This window comes from Panthera tigris, chromosome C1, assembly GCF_018350195.1.
Source record: "Panthera tigris isolate Pti1 chromosome C1, P.tigris_Pti1_mat1.1, whole genome shotgun sequence".
NCBI lineage: Eukaryota > Metazoa > Chordata > Mammalia > Carnivora > Felidae > Panthera > Panthera tigris.
Genome location: NC_056667.1, coordinates 112,900,610 through 112,919,446, shown reverse-complemented (window position 1 = coordinate 112,919,446; position 18,837 = coordinate 112,900,610). Strand labels below are relative to the sequence as shown.

The 18,837-nt window shown below is 42.0% G+C and overlaps 1 protein-coding gene and 1 long non-coding RNA gene across 2 annotated transcripts in view; one reads left to right on the top strand and one right to left on the bottom strand.

The window, feature by feature from the left end:
- The window catches only part of CNTNAP5 (contactin associated protein family member 5), a 799,405-nt gene that overhangs the window by 707,300 nt on the left and 73,268 nt on the right, over positions 1–18,837 (top strand). The window lies entirely within an intron of this gene.
- On the bottom strand, positions 12,194–17,078 carry LOC122240870. Its single transcript, XR_006220610.1, has 2 exons — positions 16,733–17,078; positions 12,194–12,650 (listed from the first exon to the last, which is right to left on the bottom strand). It is a non-coding gene; the product is annotated as an uncharacterized LOC122240870 (long non-coding RNA).

Here is an 18,837-nt window from a genome sequence, read left to right as displayed (position 1 = left end):
ATGGGCATTTATGTTCTTTAAGTCCTGGCTAAGTGCAGAAAGCAAGGAGATACTTATGCCTTGTTTGTTTGTTTGTTTGTTTGTTTTAAGCTTAGGGCTCAGGGAGAGACTGAAAGTTCAGGCTTCAAGAGAGATGAGTGGCCAGGCAGGGACTAGTCATGGAATGCCCCCACTCTCCTCACTGCGTCAGAACTACCTCCCCCATTGCTGTAGGAACTCTTGTCACACCGCACAGTCCATGATTTAGGACCCTGGGCACTTCCTGCCATCTCCTTGTCCTACAGAGACACAGCTGAGATATGTCCCCATTCATTAATTCTTCCACCGATTCCCCACTGCACAGTATCAGGAACTGTGGAGAGCAAGAAAAATAAACAGGATGCAGTGCTGTCTAAACACCATAAGGAAAAAGAGAGACTCGAAACTGCCTTACAGTTTTTGATGGACAGTCCAGGTACATGAGGGAATGAAGTTGTCCAGATTTCTCAGGCAACCTAACTACAAGTTAGATATTGTCTAACTTTGAGGATGAATCTCCTAGGAATTCAGGGGTTATATAATAGGGCAAATGCCTTGAGCAAGAGTGAATCCCTTGCCATCAGAGGTCTTCAGACAGTAATTAAATGGCAATTTGTTGGAGAAACCATAAGAAGAATTCTGGCAGTGGATGAGGGAGAAAAAGAACCTCTGAGTTCCTTTCCAAGTCTGAGATTTTGTTATTCTCTGTTCCCTTCCTGTGTAGTCTTACATTTATATTTCTTTCTGCTGGGGCCGTGTTTGCAGCCTTTGAAATACTTCTATGAGGAATTAAAACTTGGTATTGGTACAACTTGTTCCCAGTATGCTCACGGTATCAGGCCGTTGACCTAACTTCCAGGGAGTCAAATGGGGACCCTGCTTAGTGAGGAGATAGGCATACTTATACTAAGACTTTGATAGACTTCAGTGAGAGATATAACCTCTGAAAATACTAATGGTAAGAATACCTACAGCTTATAAAAAAAAGAATTAAGTGAACAAAGACAGTAAAGGGTTAACTAGGGAAAGTCTTTCTGTGGAAAGGTTTTACAAGACTGACTCACACCTCTCTGCGATGAAGTTAAGCGTTTTCTGTTAGTACAGGTTTCTTCACCTTTCTTTGATTTAAGACACCTCTGGGAATCTGGTGGAAATCATGATGAGAAGATCATTGTTAAAAGGAGTCCTTTTTGTTCTTCCCAGGAGGAAGAAAATGCCCATGGCCGTGTCGTACAAAATGGCCCCCGTTTCAGTACTGTGAGTTAAGAAGCCAGGGAGTGGAGACAGGTGGATAAACTGTGTAAATACTGAACAAAATCCTTGGCTTGCAAATCTATTTAATATGGGTGTTCGGGCCGGAGGAGAGAAGAGCAGTGGGACTCCCAAGTCATGCTTCTGAGTCTCCCCCTGGCGGGGGTTTGGTTGGCACTTTTGGAATCCTTCCTATGCCCTTCATCATTTTTCTTGAAGTTTCGCCAACCAGAGACTTATTCAGGTTAAGCCGCTGCTGTCTTTTCAAATGAAAACACGTCCTTTTTCCTAAAGGAAGAAAAGAATTTTCATTTCTTGGATGGAAGATTAGAGAAAGAAAAGGAGGCATTTGGGTTTAGGGAGACCTTAGGAGAGTGAGGGTGTTTGTGGTCTGATGGGCTGGAGCTTTGGGCGGAAGGCCACTTCTCAGAGAAATGGCAGCTGGGAGAGAAGGAGCGGATGAAGGAGGAAAGGGTCCAGAGAAGGTAATGGGAGTGTACATTTCAATTCCACAGCATTTCACTGAAGGATGGCTGTACCTCCTGCACAGTTCTATGGAGTTCTTCAAACTTGTCATTTGATAAATATTCACAGAGCATCTATCAGGGAGCAGGCACTATTTTATGTACAGGAGAGACAGATTCAGACAGGATCCTGTTCTGCCTTTCAGGATCTAGTCTGGGGACAGAGGCACAATAAACAAAGAAAACAATGTGCCACAGATGTGGGGTAGAGTCTGTTCCAGATAGAATGAGGGAAGGAGGGTAACAAAAGGATTCTTGGAGATAGTGAGCCTTGATTTGGGCCATGAAAGAGAAGTGTTTTCTAGGCAGACATTAGATCATTGTTTAATAAAATGAGAGGTTTCTTTGACTGTTTCTCATTGTCTCCATTTTATTTCCATTGAATGTGAAACATATATATATATATATATATATATATATATATATTTTCCCCCCAATCATTTCCCCTTTCTACTCTTTCATTGCGTGTCCTTCTTGGCCCCTTGATAGTAAAAATAAAAAAATCAAATTGAGAATATGTGCTAAGTCTAAGGCCATCAATCTATGGTGAAATCATTTGAGTACAACATCTGAACAGGGCCCCAGGTCACCTTCCCCTGGTGGCTGTTCTGCTGCCCTCCGGCACCAAATGGTTTGTCTGACTTTGCCTCAGCATTTCCTTTTTATCAACTTTTTTTTTTTTAACATATACATTCATAAGGATTCACTGTCTGCATTTGTGATTGCACACACCTTGGAGGGAATAATGATGAACCTGGACACTTTACATTTTGAACAGACTGACTCAAGGGAGACAGGGATAAGGAGGAATCCAGAGAGGGAGCATCTTCAAAGTACAGACTTCAACAGCTGCTGGCCAGGGCTGGCTTGACCCTAGACTACTCTCAGCTTCTCACTGCTTTCTTGTGGAAGACTTTCAAAGTTTAGTTCTGCCTCCTACCACTCCCTTTGTGACACCAGCATATACCTGAGTACCTCAGAGTAGCAGGAACCCCAATAAACAGCCTGAGAAAAGCATACCTCCGAAAGCGTAACCATGACCACTTCTGTCTCTGGCTTATGTTAAGCAACACTTTGCTGCTTTTGAACTTCAAATTCCCAAAAGTCTTTTGATATCTGCAGGACTGTTTTGGTTGGTGCATTTCCATCATTTCTGGGCTTTCCAATAATCTCTTGCTGGGAGGACATACCAGCCGGGTCCTGCTGGGCAGCTCTCCTCCATTTCAGACTAATGTGGTTATGCCACACCATGACCTTGAGAGGGCAGTCAAGAATCCCTCCTCCTCGTGTCCTCTTAGAGGAAAGTCAAAGATATGGGCAGGCACAAATGGCATCTCTAGTATCAGACAGTTAATCCACCGACCAAGGTGTGGGTCTGAGAGGAGAAATAGAGGTATGATGAATAAAACTGGATCTAGGTCATCTTTCTTATTTTTCTTCTCTCCCTTGTTGTGGATTTCTCTCTCTCCCTCTTTTTTAAATGTTTATTAATTATTTTGAGAGTGAGATAGTATGCAAGCAGGGGAGACGGACAGACAGGGAAAGAATCTCAGTCAGGTTCTATGCTCAGCATGGAGCCCGATGAGGGCTTGATCCCGTGACCTGAACCAAAATCAAGAGTCGGGGGCTTAGCTGACTGAGCCACCCAGGCAGCCCAATGTTGTAGATTTCTTATTTTGTGGTATGCTCATAAGTCCATGAAGATTGTGTCCTTCAGAGAGCCTGGGTGGCTCGGTGGGTGAAGCGTCTGACTTCAGCTCAGGTCATGATCTCATGACTCATGCGTTTGAGCCCTACATCGGGCTCTGTGCTGACAGCTCAGAGCCTGGAGCCTGCTTTGGATTCTGTGTCTCCCTCTCTCTCTGCCCCTCTCCCACTCATGCTTTGTCTCTCTCTTTCAAAAATAAACATTAAAAAAAATTAGGAAAAAAAAAACATTGTGTGCTTCTAAAATCCATATGTTGAAGCCCCAATTCCTTGTATTTTGAGTGAGAAGGAAGTTAAGGTTAATTTAGGTTAGAAGGGGAGAGCCCCAATCTGCTATGGTTAGTGTCCTTAAAAGACGAGGCAGCAGAGTTTTCTGTCTGTCTCTGTCTCTCTCTGCCATGTGAGGACACAGTGAGAAGGTGGCCATCTGCGAACCAGGAGGAAAGTCTTCACCAGCGACCAAACTGGCTGTCACCTTGATCTTGCTGCCATCCAGAACTGTGAGAAAATACATTCCTGCTGGTTGGTCTACCTGGTCTACAGTATTTTGTTATAGCAGTTCGATCAGGCTAAGAGAAAGATCAAATGAGAAAATGTAAGAAGATGTGCTTCATAGACTGTAAAGTGCAAAACACATTGTATTTTCATATTGATAATCATAATATGAGTGATCTGCGTGCTTGGGTGGGCAGAACATGAATGTTAAAGGTGGAATTCGGATTAACAGAGATTAAAATTTCATCCGAAAAGGACATGAAAATCGCCCATTGCTTAGAGGCAGAGCGTCTAATGGTGGAGGAGGGTGACATTACTCTGAGGAAGGAGAAAGATGAGGCAGAGGGTCTCCAGCCTGCACCTTAGCTGCTGTCATTAGGTACAGGCATTTGCTTTTGATATACACAAGTATGAAAACCAAAAATAAAAAAAAAAAAAGAAAAAGAAAACTTTAAGAATGGCTTTCTCAGATACCCTCTGAACTAGATCTTTGGGGAACTTGTCTGATGTTTCTGAAATAAAGATAAACAGACAGGCAGACAGACATAAAATAACTGAAAAGCAGGACATATTCACAGGACTCACAGTATGACCAGGCCCAGCAAGATACAACTGAGGGACATAGTCAAACTCTTGGAAATGCCCACCTCACACCTTGGCTGTGGAGCTGGCTGGACGGCAAGTGCCAGCATCGAGGAAGCCAAAACAAGAAGAACAGAGCTACTGAGTCAATGCTCTAATCCCCTGCATGAAGAGCAATAATCAAAGACTAGTATGGAATTAAGGGTAACCAAAAATACAAAATGCAATTAACTCTGCAAACATTTATTTAATACCTCCTCCATTTATCTGCCAGGGCTGCCATAACAAAATACCACAGACTACGTGGTTTAATCTACAGAAATTTATTTTCTCACAGTTCTGAAGACTGGAGGTCTGAGATCAATGTACCAGCCGGGTTGGTGTCTGGCGAGAGCTGCCTCATTGAGTTGTAGGAGGCTCCTTTCTTACTGTGAGTTCACATGGCCTTTCCTTAGTATTATGTGCCTGAGAGAGAAAGGGAGTGTGCTCTGAAAAGGACACTCATCCTATTGGATCAAAGTCCCACCGTTAGAAGCTCATTTAACTGCAATGACATTCCTACAGGCTCTCTTTCCAAATACAGTCCCACTGGGGATTAGGACTTCAACTATGGAATTGAGGGGGACACATACATTCAGTTCACAACAGCTCCCATGTGCTAGATGCTGTCCAAGGTGCTCATAATAGAAGAACAAATATGGTGTCATTGAATTGGGGAGATTCTTGACATTGGGTTCCAGGTACAATTAATCTTTGTAAGGTCAGCATCCAGCAGAGTACTCAGCAAAGAGTTGGCCTTGGTATTCTTGGATTGAATTATGTCTTGCAAGTGTCGGGGACGTCCCCCAGAGTCCATGAGATGACAGTGGGGCTATTGGGGGACAGAGGACACTTCTTCTCAGTCCATCATGATCCAAGTAAATATGGGCATGAATATAAATTATTAGCATGCTTAATTCTGTTCTTACTGAGATTCCATTCTGTCACCTGTGACATACTTTTGAGAGGCAGGGTTGTTTGGGCAGTGGGGCTCTGGGGAGCTGGCATTCTTTTATTTTATTTTCTGCGGCCCTTTGAGATCTCTGTACTTTCCCAGTTTAAAAACCTTTTTAGAAATTTCCCAAGAATTGAGCAACTGTTTATTTTTTTCCAGCAAGGCTGGTTGCTTACAACTGTACTGTGAGAATCAAGAGAATTATTGTCTGGTCTTGTGCTTCATTGTTTGTAAAAAGAGAAAAGGCGTGTGCTTGGTGCCTTAGTTTCTTCATCTGTAAATTTGGGATAATTGCATTGGTCAAGGGTTGCACAGCAGTGTTGTTGAGGATTAATAAAATCCTGTAGTAAAAGGTTGGAAGGAACTCAGATTAAAGGTCTGGGGATAAATACAAAGAAGGGTTATTATAAAACAGAGCAAAGCGCTGGCTGGTGATTGAGCCACCTTGATTTTTTTAAAGCCAGGGCTGGAGAGACCGGGGAACTGGATGGTTAGCTTTTGGACTAGAACTCTAATTAGGGGCTTAAGGATTAAGAAAGTAGTTGAAGTCTGTGTGAAGAAAGCTTTTCTCAGAGAAAAGACATGTTTTTATTCTTCTTAGAGCACTTGATCTGTAAATACTTACATCTTGAGATGTGAAACAGTCAGCAGAAAGCCCAAGCTCTGGGTTTATTCAGTTCTCTGTGCAGTTAATTACCTTTTGTGAAGCAAGTAGGCCTTGGATTATCATTATTTCTCTTCATTCAGAGTTATTGGAGATGTGTTTCCACTTTAATAAGTAACTTATCCTCTCAAAGTTTAGAAATGAGGGTCCTGGAAATCCAATCCCCTATTATAAAGCTGCACTGGAGACATGGTGAGCAGGGTTTCAGCCTTATGAGGAGTCCAGTCAATTTCTAACACCACCCATTGGAGACCTTCCATGATCTCCCGGCCCAAAAGCAACTGATAGCAGCTAATTCTTGCCAAGTGCTTCATGTGTGCGAAGATGTAGTTTTAGTGATTTTAGTCTTACAATTAGTTCATTTAATCCATTTCACGACGGCTGTGGAGTTAGTACTAACATTACCCATTTTACAGATGAAGAAACTTAGGCACGGAAACATTAAGTAACTTGTCCGAGAAGACACAGCATTGAACCAGCGAGGCTGAAAATCAAACCCCGCTGGTCTCTTTTTAGCCTGTGAACTGTTCCGCTCTGTTCTGTGACCTCTCATTGTTCTGGGCACGACTCAAAATGGAACCTGCTGTTTTCTCTCTGGTGTTTGCTTTCACTTTCGTGGAGGGAGCGTGCTGTGTCAGGAATGCCATATTCACTCCCTGTGGTGCTTCCAAAACTCTGTTTAAATGATGGGCCAGACAGAAAGGATGGCACAGTAGAGACGGAGGACAGCCCCGTGGGATATTTGGAAATACACTGCTGGTGGAAGAGGTGCCAGATAGCTCCTTCTGTTTGGCAAATTGTACTTTGATGCACCTGACTTCCACAGGACTCTCTAGTGGAAACAAACAAACAAACAAATAAACCAGCATTCTTTATTGATGCCAAATTCTGTGATGTGAGTTGCCCAGTACAGCTAGAGCTCCTGCAGTAAGACCAGCCAGCTAAATTTGGCAGTCATAGTCATGTGACATAAAGAGCACATGGGTAAGTGTGTGTTTCTCGGAATAAGTGATCTTAATGTAATTAATAGGGCTCAACAGAATTTTTCTGGTTCAGGAAAATCCCGTGTAATAAATGCATGCTTTTATGTAAACATGAGGATAGATGCACAAGTTTATCGTTGTTCTCTTCTTAGACTCCTCTACAATTACATAAGCAAATTTAAAAATTAAAAAAAAAAGATAGGAACTTAAAAAGACAAAGAGAACAGAATAGAGCTTAGGATGGGTAAGAGATATGAATACATTTTTAAAAGCTGAACAGCAATGGAGGAAGAAAGCTGGCTTGGTCCAGGTCACTACGAAGGCATGGTAATGGGAAGGGGTCATGGGACAGGCTGAGGCCTGGCCGTTCTGCACACCATGGATTCTGGCATGAGGCGTGAAGTCAGGAGAAAACAAGAAGTTTTTGCAGAGAACTGTTGACCTTAAATCCAGTTTCCTTATCTGGGAAGATAAGTTCCTTGGGAAGACCAGACATTGGGTAGCATATAGAAATTGAACAAGAGTTTCTAAAGCTGAGGGTGAGATCAAGAGACAGGGTTAAAGAGAGAAATGACATGGCATTCTGTACATTTGGGGCCTCATTTGTCCCTTTTTCCAAGAGCTCTTACAGTGAAGCCTTTCTCTCTTCATGCAGGATATGAGAGGGTTTCCCTACCGAGGAACTGAACAGACCCATGAAAAATATATGTGATGGGGCACCTGCGTGGCTCCATTGATTAAACATCTGAATCTTGATTTGGGCTCAGTTCATGATATAATGATTCATGGCTTTGAACCCCACATCGGGCTTTGTGCTGACAGCATGCGGAGCTTGCTTGGGATTTTCTCTCTGTCTCTCTCTGTCCCTCTCCCTACTCACACATCTTCTCTCTCTCTCTCTCATAATAAATAAATAAAACTAATAAAATAAAAATATGTGGATAACTAGAATTTTAGGGATGTCCTCATTGAAAGGAATGATTTACCGATATGGTCACTTATCAGAGAATCCCACCTGTTGACACACTCAGCCCGTGCACATGGAATCTTCAATCCGGTATGCAGTTCTGAGTCACAATTGTGAACAGATGGCCATGACTTACCACAACCATCAGACATTTCCATAAAACCTCCAAGATGAAAAAGAAGGATCAGGTAAATAAACACAGATAAGTGGAGAAAACAGGGATAATGCAAGAGGGGGAAGAAGCATTCAAAATCTAGTATTTCAGAGAGATAGGAGAATATATAAATCCATGAAACAAGAACATGATGCTTTAAAATGAAACTGTAAAACAATAAGAAAGAACTCTCGGAAATGTAGCAAATTGTGAACATTCTAGAAATTGGAAGATAACATTTGGGAAATCTCCCAGAGAGTTGGACAAAAATACAGAAATGTGGACAATATGAAGACAAAAGAGGAAATTAGAGAGCAAAACATAATGTTCACTACGTAAAAGGAGTTACAGAAAGGGAGAATAGAGGAGGAGAGAACATTAGCAAAGATGTAGTGAAAAATACTTCATAGAATGAAAGAACTTGGCTTAAAAGTTTGCTTCCCTCTCCAGCCCAGAAGACACACACCAAAGCAAAGGCAACCCTAACTTTGCTAAAGACAGGATCAGACTCGAGCTAGCAAAGAATCTCTTAACAAAACCACTGGAAGTTTGAAGATGATGGAAAAGCATCTTCACAAGCCTAAGGGAAAATGGTGTTCAAACTGGAATGCTATACTTAGTCAAATTATTAGTCATGTGTGAGGGAGCAATGCAAACAATTTCATACATAAAAGAGAAGAGGTATTCCAAGTCATTAAGACTCCCTAAACACCTTAAGATACGGGGCACCTGGGTAGCTCAGTCGGTTAAGTGTCCGACTTTGGCTCAGGCCATTATCTCATGGCCCGTGAGTTCGAGCCCCTCATCAGGCTCTGTGCTGACAGCTCAGAGCCTGGAGCCTGCTTCAGATTCTGTGTCATCCTCTCTCTCTCTGCCCCTCCCCTGCTCACACTCTGTCTCTCTCTCCTTCAAAAATAAATATACATTAAAAAATGCTACTTGATATGCATGTGTTCGTTATCTAATGCTGTGTAAATAAAACACCCCCAAATTTAACACCTTATAACAGCAAAAATGTACCCCTTTATACAGTTCTGTGAGAGGTCAAGGAATCTGGAATTGGCTTAGTTGGATGTTCCTGACTCATGGTCTCTCATGAGGTCACACCCCTTGGCCTGCAGTAGTCCAAAGGGACTGGATAATCTGCTTCCTAGCTCCGTCTTGTCACTGTTGACAGGGGCTTTCAGTTATTTGTTCTTGACTTTTCCATAGGGCTTCACAGACAGCATGTCAGTCAAGAGAAAGTGATAAGGGATGACAAGAAGTTGAGAAAAAGAGATAAAGACAGAGAGAAAGGGAGAGAGAAATACATAAAAGAGAGAGTACCTAAGACAGAGAATGGACTCTTTTCAGAACCTGAATTCAGCAGGGACCCCTGCTGATGATGTGAGAGGAGGTCACATGAAGGTGTGACGACTAGGAGGCAGGAATCCATGGGACCATGATAGAGGCTTCCTGCTACAATGTACTTCACCCAAAGAAAGACATATTTAAAAAAGAATGGTATGGGCTCCAGGAAACGTCACCCACCACAGAACAAGCAAGGTAATTTCAGGATAACAACTATGCAGAAGTCCTAGTGACCAGCCAGTCTAGACCCATGGTTCTCAACTGGGCATATTTGCATCCCCCCAGGGGACATTTGGTGATATCTGGAGACATTCTTCATTGTCAAGATGAGAAGTGCTACTGGTATGTAGTGGATAGAAGTGAAGGATGTTGCTAAATATTTTAAAGACCGAGGACAGCCTCCCTTCCCCCGTCGCCCCCCCACCCCATCACTGCACACAAAGAATTATCTGGACCAGAATATCCGTACCTTTGAGGTTGAGAAAACCTGGTCTTGAATAAGGTATACTGACAGAGGGCTTTTGGAGAGTGGCTCTTAGAGAAAATATGTAAGTGAAAGATACCAGCAAAGGGTGATACTGACATCAGACACAAAGATGTGGACTTTGAAAACCAACCTAAGCAAAATTGTAAATTATCCAAAATCGGAGCCATATGGTAATTCCTCATCTGTCATTGTGGGAAGGCAACATATAATATTTAAATTAATAAATCAAAAAATAGCAATATATTTAATAAAATAAAGTTGAAATAAAATAACAAGAAAACCAATAGAACTAAAAGTCACTACACAGGAGGAGGAGGGCCCAGAGTAGGAAAGTGTGGGCCAGGAGTTGCTGTCTCTTGTTAAGTCTTTCTATACTATTTGACTTTTAAAAAGTATTATTTTCATAAACAGTAATTAAATGCATGAATAAATCCATTGCTTGAATGTTTTGTTAATAGAAAACTAGTTCTCCCCCCTCTAGTAAATACATGTAAGCACATATAAATATGTAAAGGATATTGGTTGAAGGCTCCTTAGATGATTATCTACACAGTTGAGTCCATGCCCCATTTCCATGTTTTCAATTAGTGAATTAAGTCCTATAATGAGTGGATGGAAGAATAAATGAGTGACTTAATTTAATTGGAAATATTCAGTATAACAAATGGTTTTACTTTTCTTAACAGTTAAGCACACTTTATTGAAATGGCCCATGCCAAGACCACTAAGAGGCGGCCTCATCGCCAGATCTCTTTCAGGCCTTACCTTCTGAGGTTTTGCTACAACATGTTATGGTGTTGGCTACCTCTTCTCGGCCTTCTGTGTGGATACTTCATCCTCAACCTGCCCTTTACACGTTGGATTTCCTGTGACAGTTCCAGCTTTTTCTTGGATGAAGGATACACTTGCACTGAGATGTCATCCATTTTCATGACTTTAGGGATTATGTAGATCTTTGCGGCTTTACAAAAATTGTCCCAGCTGCTTGAGGGGGGCATCTTTAATTGGCTATCCCGTAGACACCTGAAGCTCCACATTAACCCCACCTCCCAACACACATGCAATACACACAGACACATACTGCACACATATAGACACATACGCACACACACACAGACATGTGTACACACATACGCACACGCACACACATAAAGACACGCACATGCCTGCATGTACATACACATGCACACAGGTAGATCTTCCCTTGCATGAGTCTTCCCTTTCTCAAAGAAGTGCTCTGTATTCACCCAACCAGAGACATGCTTCACCCATGACTTCCTCTTTCCTACCCCGCTTACCCCCCTGCATCAATCACCAAGCTTTACTCAACCTTCTTGCACCACATTGTATTTAGTTCCCTGGTCTCTTATATCTGTCAACTTTGTATGCTCACACTATGGTCATCTAACCTCTGGCCACCCTAATCTCAGAATCAAATTACTGCAACAGTATCCAAATACTTCTACCAGCCTCCAGGCCTGTGTCCATTTAATTCCTTCTCTATTCTGACCAGGCTGATCTTTTTTAAAATTCAAATATATTCATGTCACTCATGTCTGATCTCTCCGACTACCCTTGGGCTAAGTTCCAAACTCTGTTTAACCCTAGGTCTTGCTTTCCTGTGAAGTTCTAATTCTTCTTATTCTCACACCCCACTGTCCCCTTTCCCCATATTGAATTATGTCCCCATGGTTGAATGCATCACGCTGTTTCACCTCTGGGTCTTTATACATCTTGTACCTTTACTTGAATCATTCTTTCCTTCCCCATCTTCTCCTCTTTGTTGGCAAATTCTCATTTCTTCGAGGCTAAGTGTAATGTCACTTCTGGGAAGCATTCTGGTTCCCTCCCAAAGACTATGTTAAGTACCCTTCTAATGGGTTTCTGCAGCAGTCTGTCACAGTCTCTGTTAACTTGTTGGATCCACAGCTATCACAGTCATTCAAGGACTCAGCACAGGCCTAGCACCATTCGGGGGCCGCTACATACTTTGCCGCTATAGATAAGATTTTCCATGTGAAATCTTGAGAGCTTTTAATGAAAACAGGGCACATTTTTTTTCAAGCAAAAGAGCCTTTTTAGAGGTATATTCTAATGGTTCATCTTCAAAAGAGTTCACTGTCATATCTTTATGGTGCACTAAAGTGCAGCTAAGAATCAAGGAGAATAAATTAAATTGGATAACGACTTTACTTAAAAGCATGAAGCTAAAATGAGCAAAAAACCTTAAGAAATAGCAGATAATAAAAATGGATTTCTCTTAGCCTCTTATCTCTAATTTTGATACATATTTTTCTTCTCAAGGTATACGAAGGGGCCAAGGAAAGGTATCGTAAAAGAGAGACAATTTGAAACAGATAAAATACTGCATTTAAAAACTGTAGATGAAAAACCAGGACCAAGTCATCAGCTCCATAATGGTACTGCTGCTGTCGGATTTTGATTGTTTGTGTCGCCATCCTTAGGTGGGGCCCCTAAAAGACAAACGAGATTAAGGATGAAATGCCTGATGGTTCAAAGAAATGAAAGCGAGACAATAAAAATCAAAGACACAGCACACGTAAATCCCCTTTGAAGGTCCCGATTTCCAGCTCTCTGTAGCAATAACTAAGTAAGCCTGGGTGTCCTGTACCATAGGCCACTGACATTTGTCAAGCTTTCCAATAAATTGGCAATGAAAGACTAAATCCGTGCAAGGTGGGAGATGAATTAGCACACAGCCAAAGTACTGGAGAAATAAGCACTGGGTTCGTAGCTGAAATATTTTTTGATAAAGTAATAATCCCCCGTAATCTCTCTCTAGCTTTAAATAACAGCCAGTCTTTGTGCCGGCAGTTTAATTTTGTTGGCTGCCCTTGTCTTACAAATATATTTAGTGGAGTCTGGAATATCATTCTGTGCTGAAAGCTGGAGCCTTTGTCATGCTGAAGCTGGGCAAAGGCAATAAATCAAGGATGAAAGTGAAAAGGAATAGAAACGGGGTATCGGAAACTTATTCCCCCAGAACGGGCGAGCTTTCTTCTCGTGCGAGCAGGTGAATTTCATCAGTTATGTCTTCCTGTTAAGTGCCTGTGTTGTAATGATATTGACTTATATCTGCATTGCACCCTGGTTGGCATTGCTCCAAAGTACTTAAGATGCATCTGTGGGAAATACACGCTGAAAATAGCATCTTGAAAATATACAACCCCCGTTCTCTTTTCTTCTTTTCCTCCTCTAAGATCATTCTTCCCAGGAAATGCCCCAAGATGGCCAACCTTAGCTGCTTCCACTCGTTTTCTCATTTGTGTCTGACCAATTAATAAATGGCTTTTTAAAGGTAAGGGACGGACCACTGTAGATTGAAAATGATTGAACCACGACTAATGTGCTTCATGATTTGCATTTGCCACATTTGGTTATTGTTGAAAATGGATTACGGAGGAAGAATGTTGAGTTGTTTATAGGATTTTTCTTTTACCTGAAGCAACACAAAGGAATAAAAGTCGCTGTGTGAGAAAGCCAGAGATCTGGGTTCTTATATTAGTTTTCAATTCTATTTCCAAGTTAGTGGCTCAGAAGAGCGCACATTTCTTATCCCACTATTTCCTTGGGCCAGGAGTGCAGCACAGTGTATCTGGTCTTCTGCTCAGAGTCTCGTAGGTGGGCTGTGGTCTTACCAGGTTCTCCACCAGGGAAAGAACTGCTTCAAGCTTCCTCAGGCTGTTGGCAGGGCTCAGTTCCTTGAGGTTTTAGGATGAAGATCCCAGTTTCTTGCTGGCTGTTCACCGCACCTTGCTCTCAGCTCCTAAAGGCACTGACAGGTCCTGGCCACATGGAACTCTCTATAGCCCTTCATAGCTTACTTCTGCAAGCCAGTAAGGGAACACCAGCAGTTACATAAATGGATGTATCGCAACATAGAATCCCAGAAAAGATATCTCATCACCTTTGCCAGCTATTTGCTAAAAGCAAATCACGGGTCCTCACCTACACTCAAGGGTTGGACATGTGGCCCATCTTGGGGTCTGCCTACCACATTTCTAGTCTTTTGGGGGGCATTAAAAACTAGGTACTTTTATATATTCACTCAAAGCAATAAGAAAGAATGACAAATGTGCATCAAACACAACTGGTGAATCTCACAAATTTAGTGTTGAAAGAAACCAAATATAAAAAAGTGTATCTCTATGATTTCAATGTTTATGAATTTTAAAAACATGAAGAAGTAATCTCTGCTAGGAGAAATCATAATAATGGTTAACTTTGGGGTGGGAATAGTGATCATCAGGGGAACTGAGGGCACTCTGCAGTGATGGAATAGTCAGTCTCCTGAACTGACGGCATTGTTGATGAATGGCTCAGTTTCATTTAGGCCCTGTGAGTGGCATCTGACCTTAGAGTCCTTCCTAGATGACAGGCTGCAGTAGAAGGCCCACCCTGTCTGCAAGTCAGGCCCTACTTCTCTCTCTCTGCCTTCTACACTGCTAAGTATTCCTTCATCATCTTATTATACATATTATACATTTGTTTGTTGCCTGTCATCAAAACCAGAACGTAAGCTCTGGCGATCACAAAGTTTGTCTTTTGTATCTCCGGCATCCAGAATGAAGCTCAGCCCGTTGTACACAGTCACTAAATTATTAGTTGATTGAATGATTGAAAGCTTAGTTAAGCTTTTACATTAGCCACATTAGCTCCCCAACATCACCACTGGGGGTTCCTGTTTTCTATTGGTAAAATTCCTAATTAATAAAATGGCAGTACGGGCCTGTTAGAACCCAGTGACTTGAGATTTGTTGGAGATTTTAATTGTCTGTCACCAGAGTTTCATCACACTTGTCTTTTTAAAAAAAATCAGTACACAGTTGATGATGCTGTTAATGGGACACTCACTTAAATCAGCATTCGACCAAGGATAGAGTTAAAGTTGACTTTAAAGTAATAGTTCGTCAGTACGATCTGATGAATCGAGATTTGTTTGAATGATTTAATCCTCCAGCTTCAAGGCTAAATTGAAAAACCAGACTAGACACTACCGAATTAAGGGAAATAAATAAAAGCAGAAATGAAGCAAGCACAGGAAGCCATAAGAGCAAAAGAGTAAATAATAATTAATAATAATAATTATTATAATAAAATAAAAAATAAATTAAATTAATTTTAAAAAGAGAAAGTAAAAAAAAAAAAAAACAATTCAGAATCAGAATGACGGACAAAAGAAGAATAGCAAGGAAAAATCCACACCACCAGTCTACATGTTCCACAAGCTTTTCTACCCGTGTTAATTCACCCCCTTAAAGCTGCATACTTATCAAGTGTCCTTTTCTTGACGTTTCTTTTCCTGGTCCCCATGCTTTTCCTATATAGGCTCTATCTTATTTATTAGGCCTCTCCTGTAGGGATGTTAGCTTGGGAGGTGTAATCACATATCAACTTAGGGCCTTAGAACAACATGACTGTTGATTTGTAAACTGATAGAATTACCCAGAAGGGAGAAGGTTCTCCCCAGTGTAGAAATGGGCAGGGTCTAGACAAAGTCCTAGAACCTCTGTTAGTGCACACCACACATCATTCACATGCCTCTGTCCTGTTACACACCTAGAGTCAAGCTGTTGCTACTATAACTTCTATTAAGACCTTAGTCCATTTGTTTGCTTACCCAGAAGGTAAACGTGATTTCAAGTGTTTGAGGCATTTTTAAAAATTGAGAATTAGAGATCTCACCCTCCTAATAATTGGGTAATTGTATCCATTTAGAATCAATATTCCAGTGCTTTGGGCTGATCTTATCATTCTTTGGGAGAATAATGATTTTCTTCTCTGGAATGATATCTAAATCAAGACCTGATTAGGAACCAGGAGGGGAATGTCTGCCCTCTCTCTCTGTTTCATCCCCAGCCCTACTCTTCACATCAGCTAGAGAAGTAAGGAGAAAACCAAAGTGAAAATGCAGGGAAGGTAGGAGAGATAGGAGGGGGAAGAGGGAGAGTGAACAAGAGACAAAGGAGAGAGAGAGAAAACCAAAGGTAGGCAATCTCATTAAAGAGGCACAGTTAGGAAAATCCCATCAGGGCTGCCCCTAAATTGCCTGGCTTCTTGTTTTCAGTCTTTGAAATCCTCCCCAGAAATATGGTGGCCCCTCAAATTTGTTCAGTAGGTTTTTATGTGCATTATGTCTTCTCATCTGTCCACGATACCCATGTTAATCTTACTGTCACAACGGACGCAACCCAAATCTTAGTGACTCACAAGGACAAATGTCCACATGATTTCTCTCTGGCTGTGGCTCAGCTTCTGTGATTTTCCTCCATGTGCCATCTCATTGGGAGGCCCAGGTTGAATCCATAGTTCTATTTGGGACTCTCTCTTCTATGTAGAGGGGCAAAGCAAGCATCCTTGTGGAAACATGCACTGCTTCCTAAAGCTTCTGCTCATAGGCACTTTGGCCAAAGCAAGTCAGATAGTCGAGCCCAATACGAACCAGGGCAACACCAGTCTCATGGCCACAGGCAAGGGTGTGTAAGTTCTTTACAGGAAATACAAATCTGTATTTGGGGACACTCATACAACCTACCTTAATACCTGAATAAGTCAGAAAGGCTGTGGGTCCACTCCATTTATAGGTAAGCAAATAGAGGCACAAAAAGCTGAAGTGGTATGTGTAGATGCATGAGACTGAGCAACAGAGCTTGGTGTAGACCTCAGGTTATCTGATCTCCAGCCCAGTGATTTGGACACCTATCTACATCTCTTTCTCCCACCAGCATTTTCTTTCATCCTAAGGTAATGCCTGTCCAACTTCAGTGGGTGTCAGAACCACCCGTGGGCCTCCTTAAAGCACGCACTGATGGGCCCCACTCTGAGAATCTCTGGTTTGTTACGTCTACAATGGGGCCTACAGAATTCTATTTTTAGCAGATTCCCAGGTGATGATGAGGGTATTGGTCTAGGGACCATACTTTGAAAACCACTGCCTTAAGGTACCATCTCCAGGACATGGTGCAATGTACAACTCCCACGTTAGATTTGTGTGTGTGTGTGTGTGTGTGTGTGTGTGTGTGTGTGTGTGTGCTTTATTTTCAAAAAGTAAGAAATGGATTGGTTTTATATTTAACAGTGCCTCCCTAAAACTTAGGAGAGTCTGAGGGTCTTTATAGTAGTATTTCTCAAGATGTGGTCCCTGGCCCAGTAGCACCAGCATTGCCTGGGAACTTCTTGAAAATGCAGCTTATTGGGGCACCTGGGTGGCTCAGTCGGTTAAGCGTCCAACTTAAGCTCAGGTCATGATATTGCGGTTCATGGGTTCGAGCCTCACATTGGGCTCTGTGCTGACAGCTCAGAGCCTAGAGCCTGCTTCTGATTCTGTGTCTTCCTCTCCCTCTGCCCCTCCCCTGTTCACACACACTCTCTCTCAAAAATAAATAAACATGAAAACAATTACAGTAAAAATTAAATTAAAAAAAGAAAAACAGAAAAGGCAGATTATTGGCTCTGCCTTAGAGGTAGTGACTCCTAACTTCTGAGTACAGGGCTGAGGCTCCTGCATTTCAACAAGTGATCCAGGTGATTTTGACATATACTCACCTTTGAGAACCATGGTTTGGCCCTACTTCTGGGGCTACACTGTAGCACCCTGAGGAAGGTCTTCCGGCGCCTGCTCTTCGAAGTGTGGATCACATGGGGCGCCTGGGTGGTTAAGCGTCTGACTTTGACTCAGGTCAAGATCTCACAGTTCACAGTCCGAGCCCCCCGTTGGGCTCTGTGATGATAGCTCGGAGACTGGAGCCTGCTTCAGATTCTGTGTATGTCTCTCTCTCTGCCCCTCCCCTGCTTGCACCCTGTCTCTCAAAAATAAACATTCAAAAACAAACAAACAACAACAACCACAAAAAGTAGGGATCACAGACCAGCATTCTCCTTATCACCAGGAACCTTGTGAGAGAAATGCAGGCTTTCAGGCCCCATTCTAGACCTACTGATTTCTCTTCATGTTCTGGGGTTTCCTCTGCCTGCAGAGGACCTGGCTTCTGTTTTATCATCCAGCCATTTCATCTGTTATAACTGATTATTTACTTGACTTTTGATTATGATTTTATTCCTGGATGGTCCTTGGTTTCATACTCTGTAGCACTGGGATTTCATAAGGCCTCCCATCCTCCTGACTAATATGGGTTCTCAGAACTTTATTTGCCTGCAGCCTCCAGTCCTCTTCTCTGCCAGGTTGGTGTGGGAGGTTTAGGCAGAGCCATCTTGGAGTGAGAGCCTCTGATTCTCCTGATTTCTATTTTTCCATTAAAATCCTTCACCTCCCTTCATTACAACATTATCTCTTTAACTCTTTTCTTCATCTTTTGAGACTAGCATTATGAGCAATTTTACCCAATCTATTAAAGAAACAATTATAGCCATACTCTTGTGTATTCATGGAACACAAATCATCTAAAGAACCAACGTGGTGGCCTTCTCATGATTTGTTCATGGAAAAACATTATATGATCAGTAGTTCCTTTGAACTGGATGCATTATTGCCATTTTTGAAAAGCATTTCTGTATCCAAAAGTTATTTAGTCTTTGCTTCAAGTTAAAAAACAAACAAACAAACAAACAAAGAAAAAGTCACAGGCTGAAGACAATGAAATCAGAGACACAGATCAACATCTCCAGTGATTTCTAGGCAAA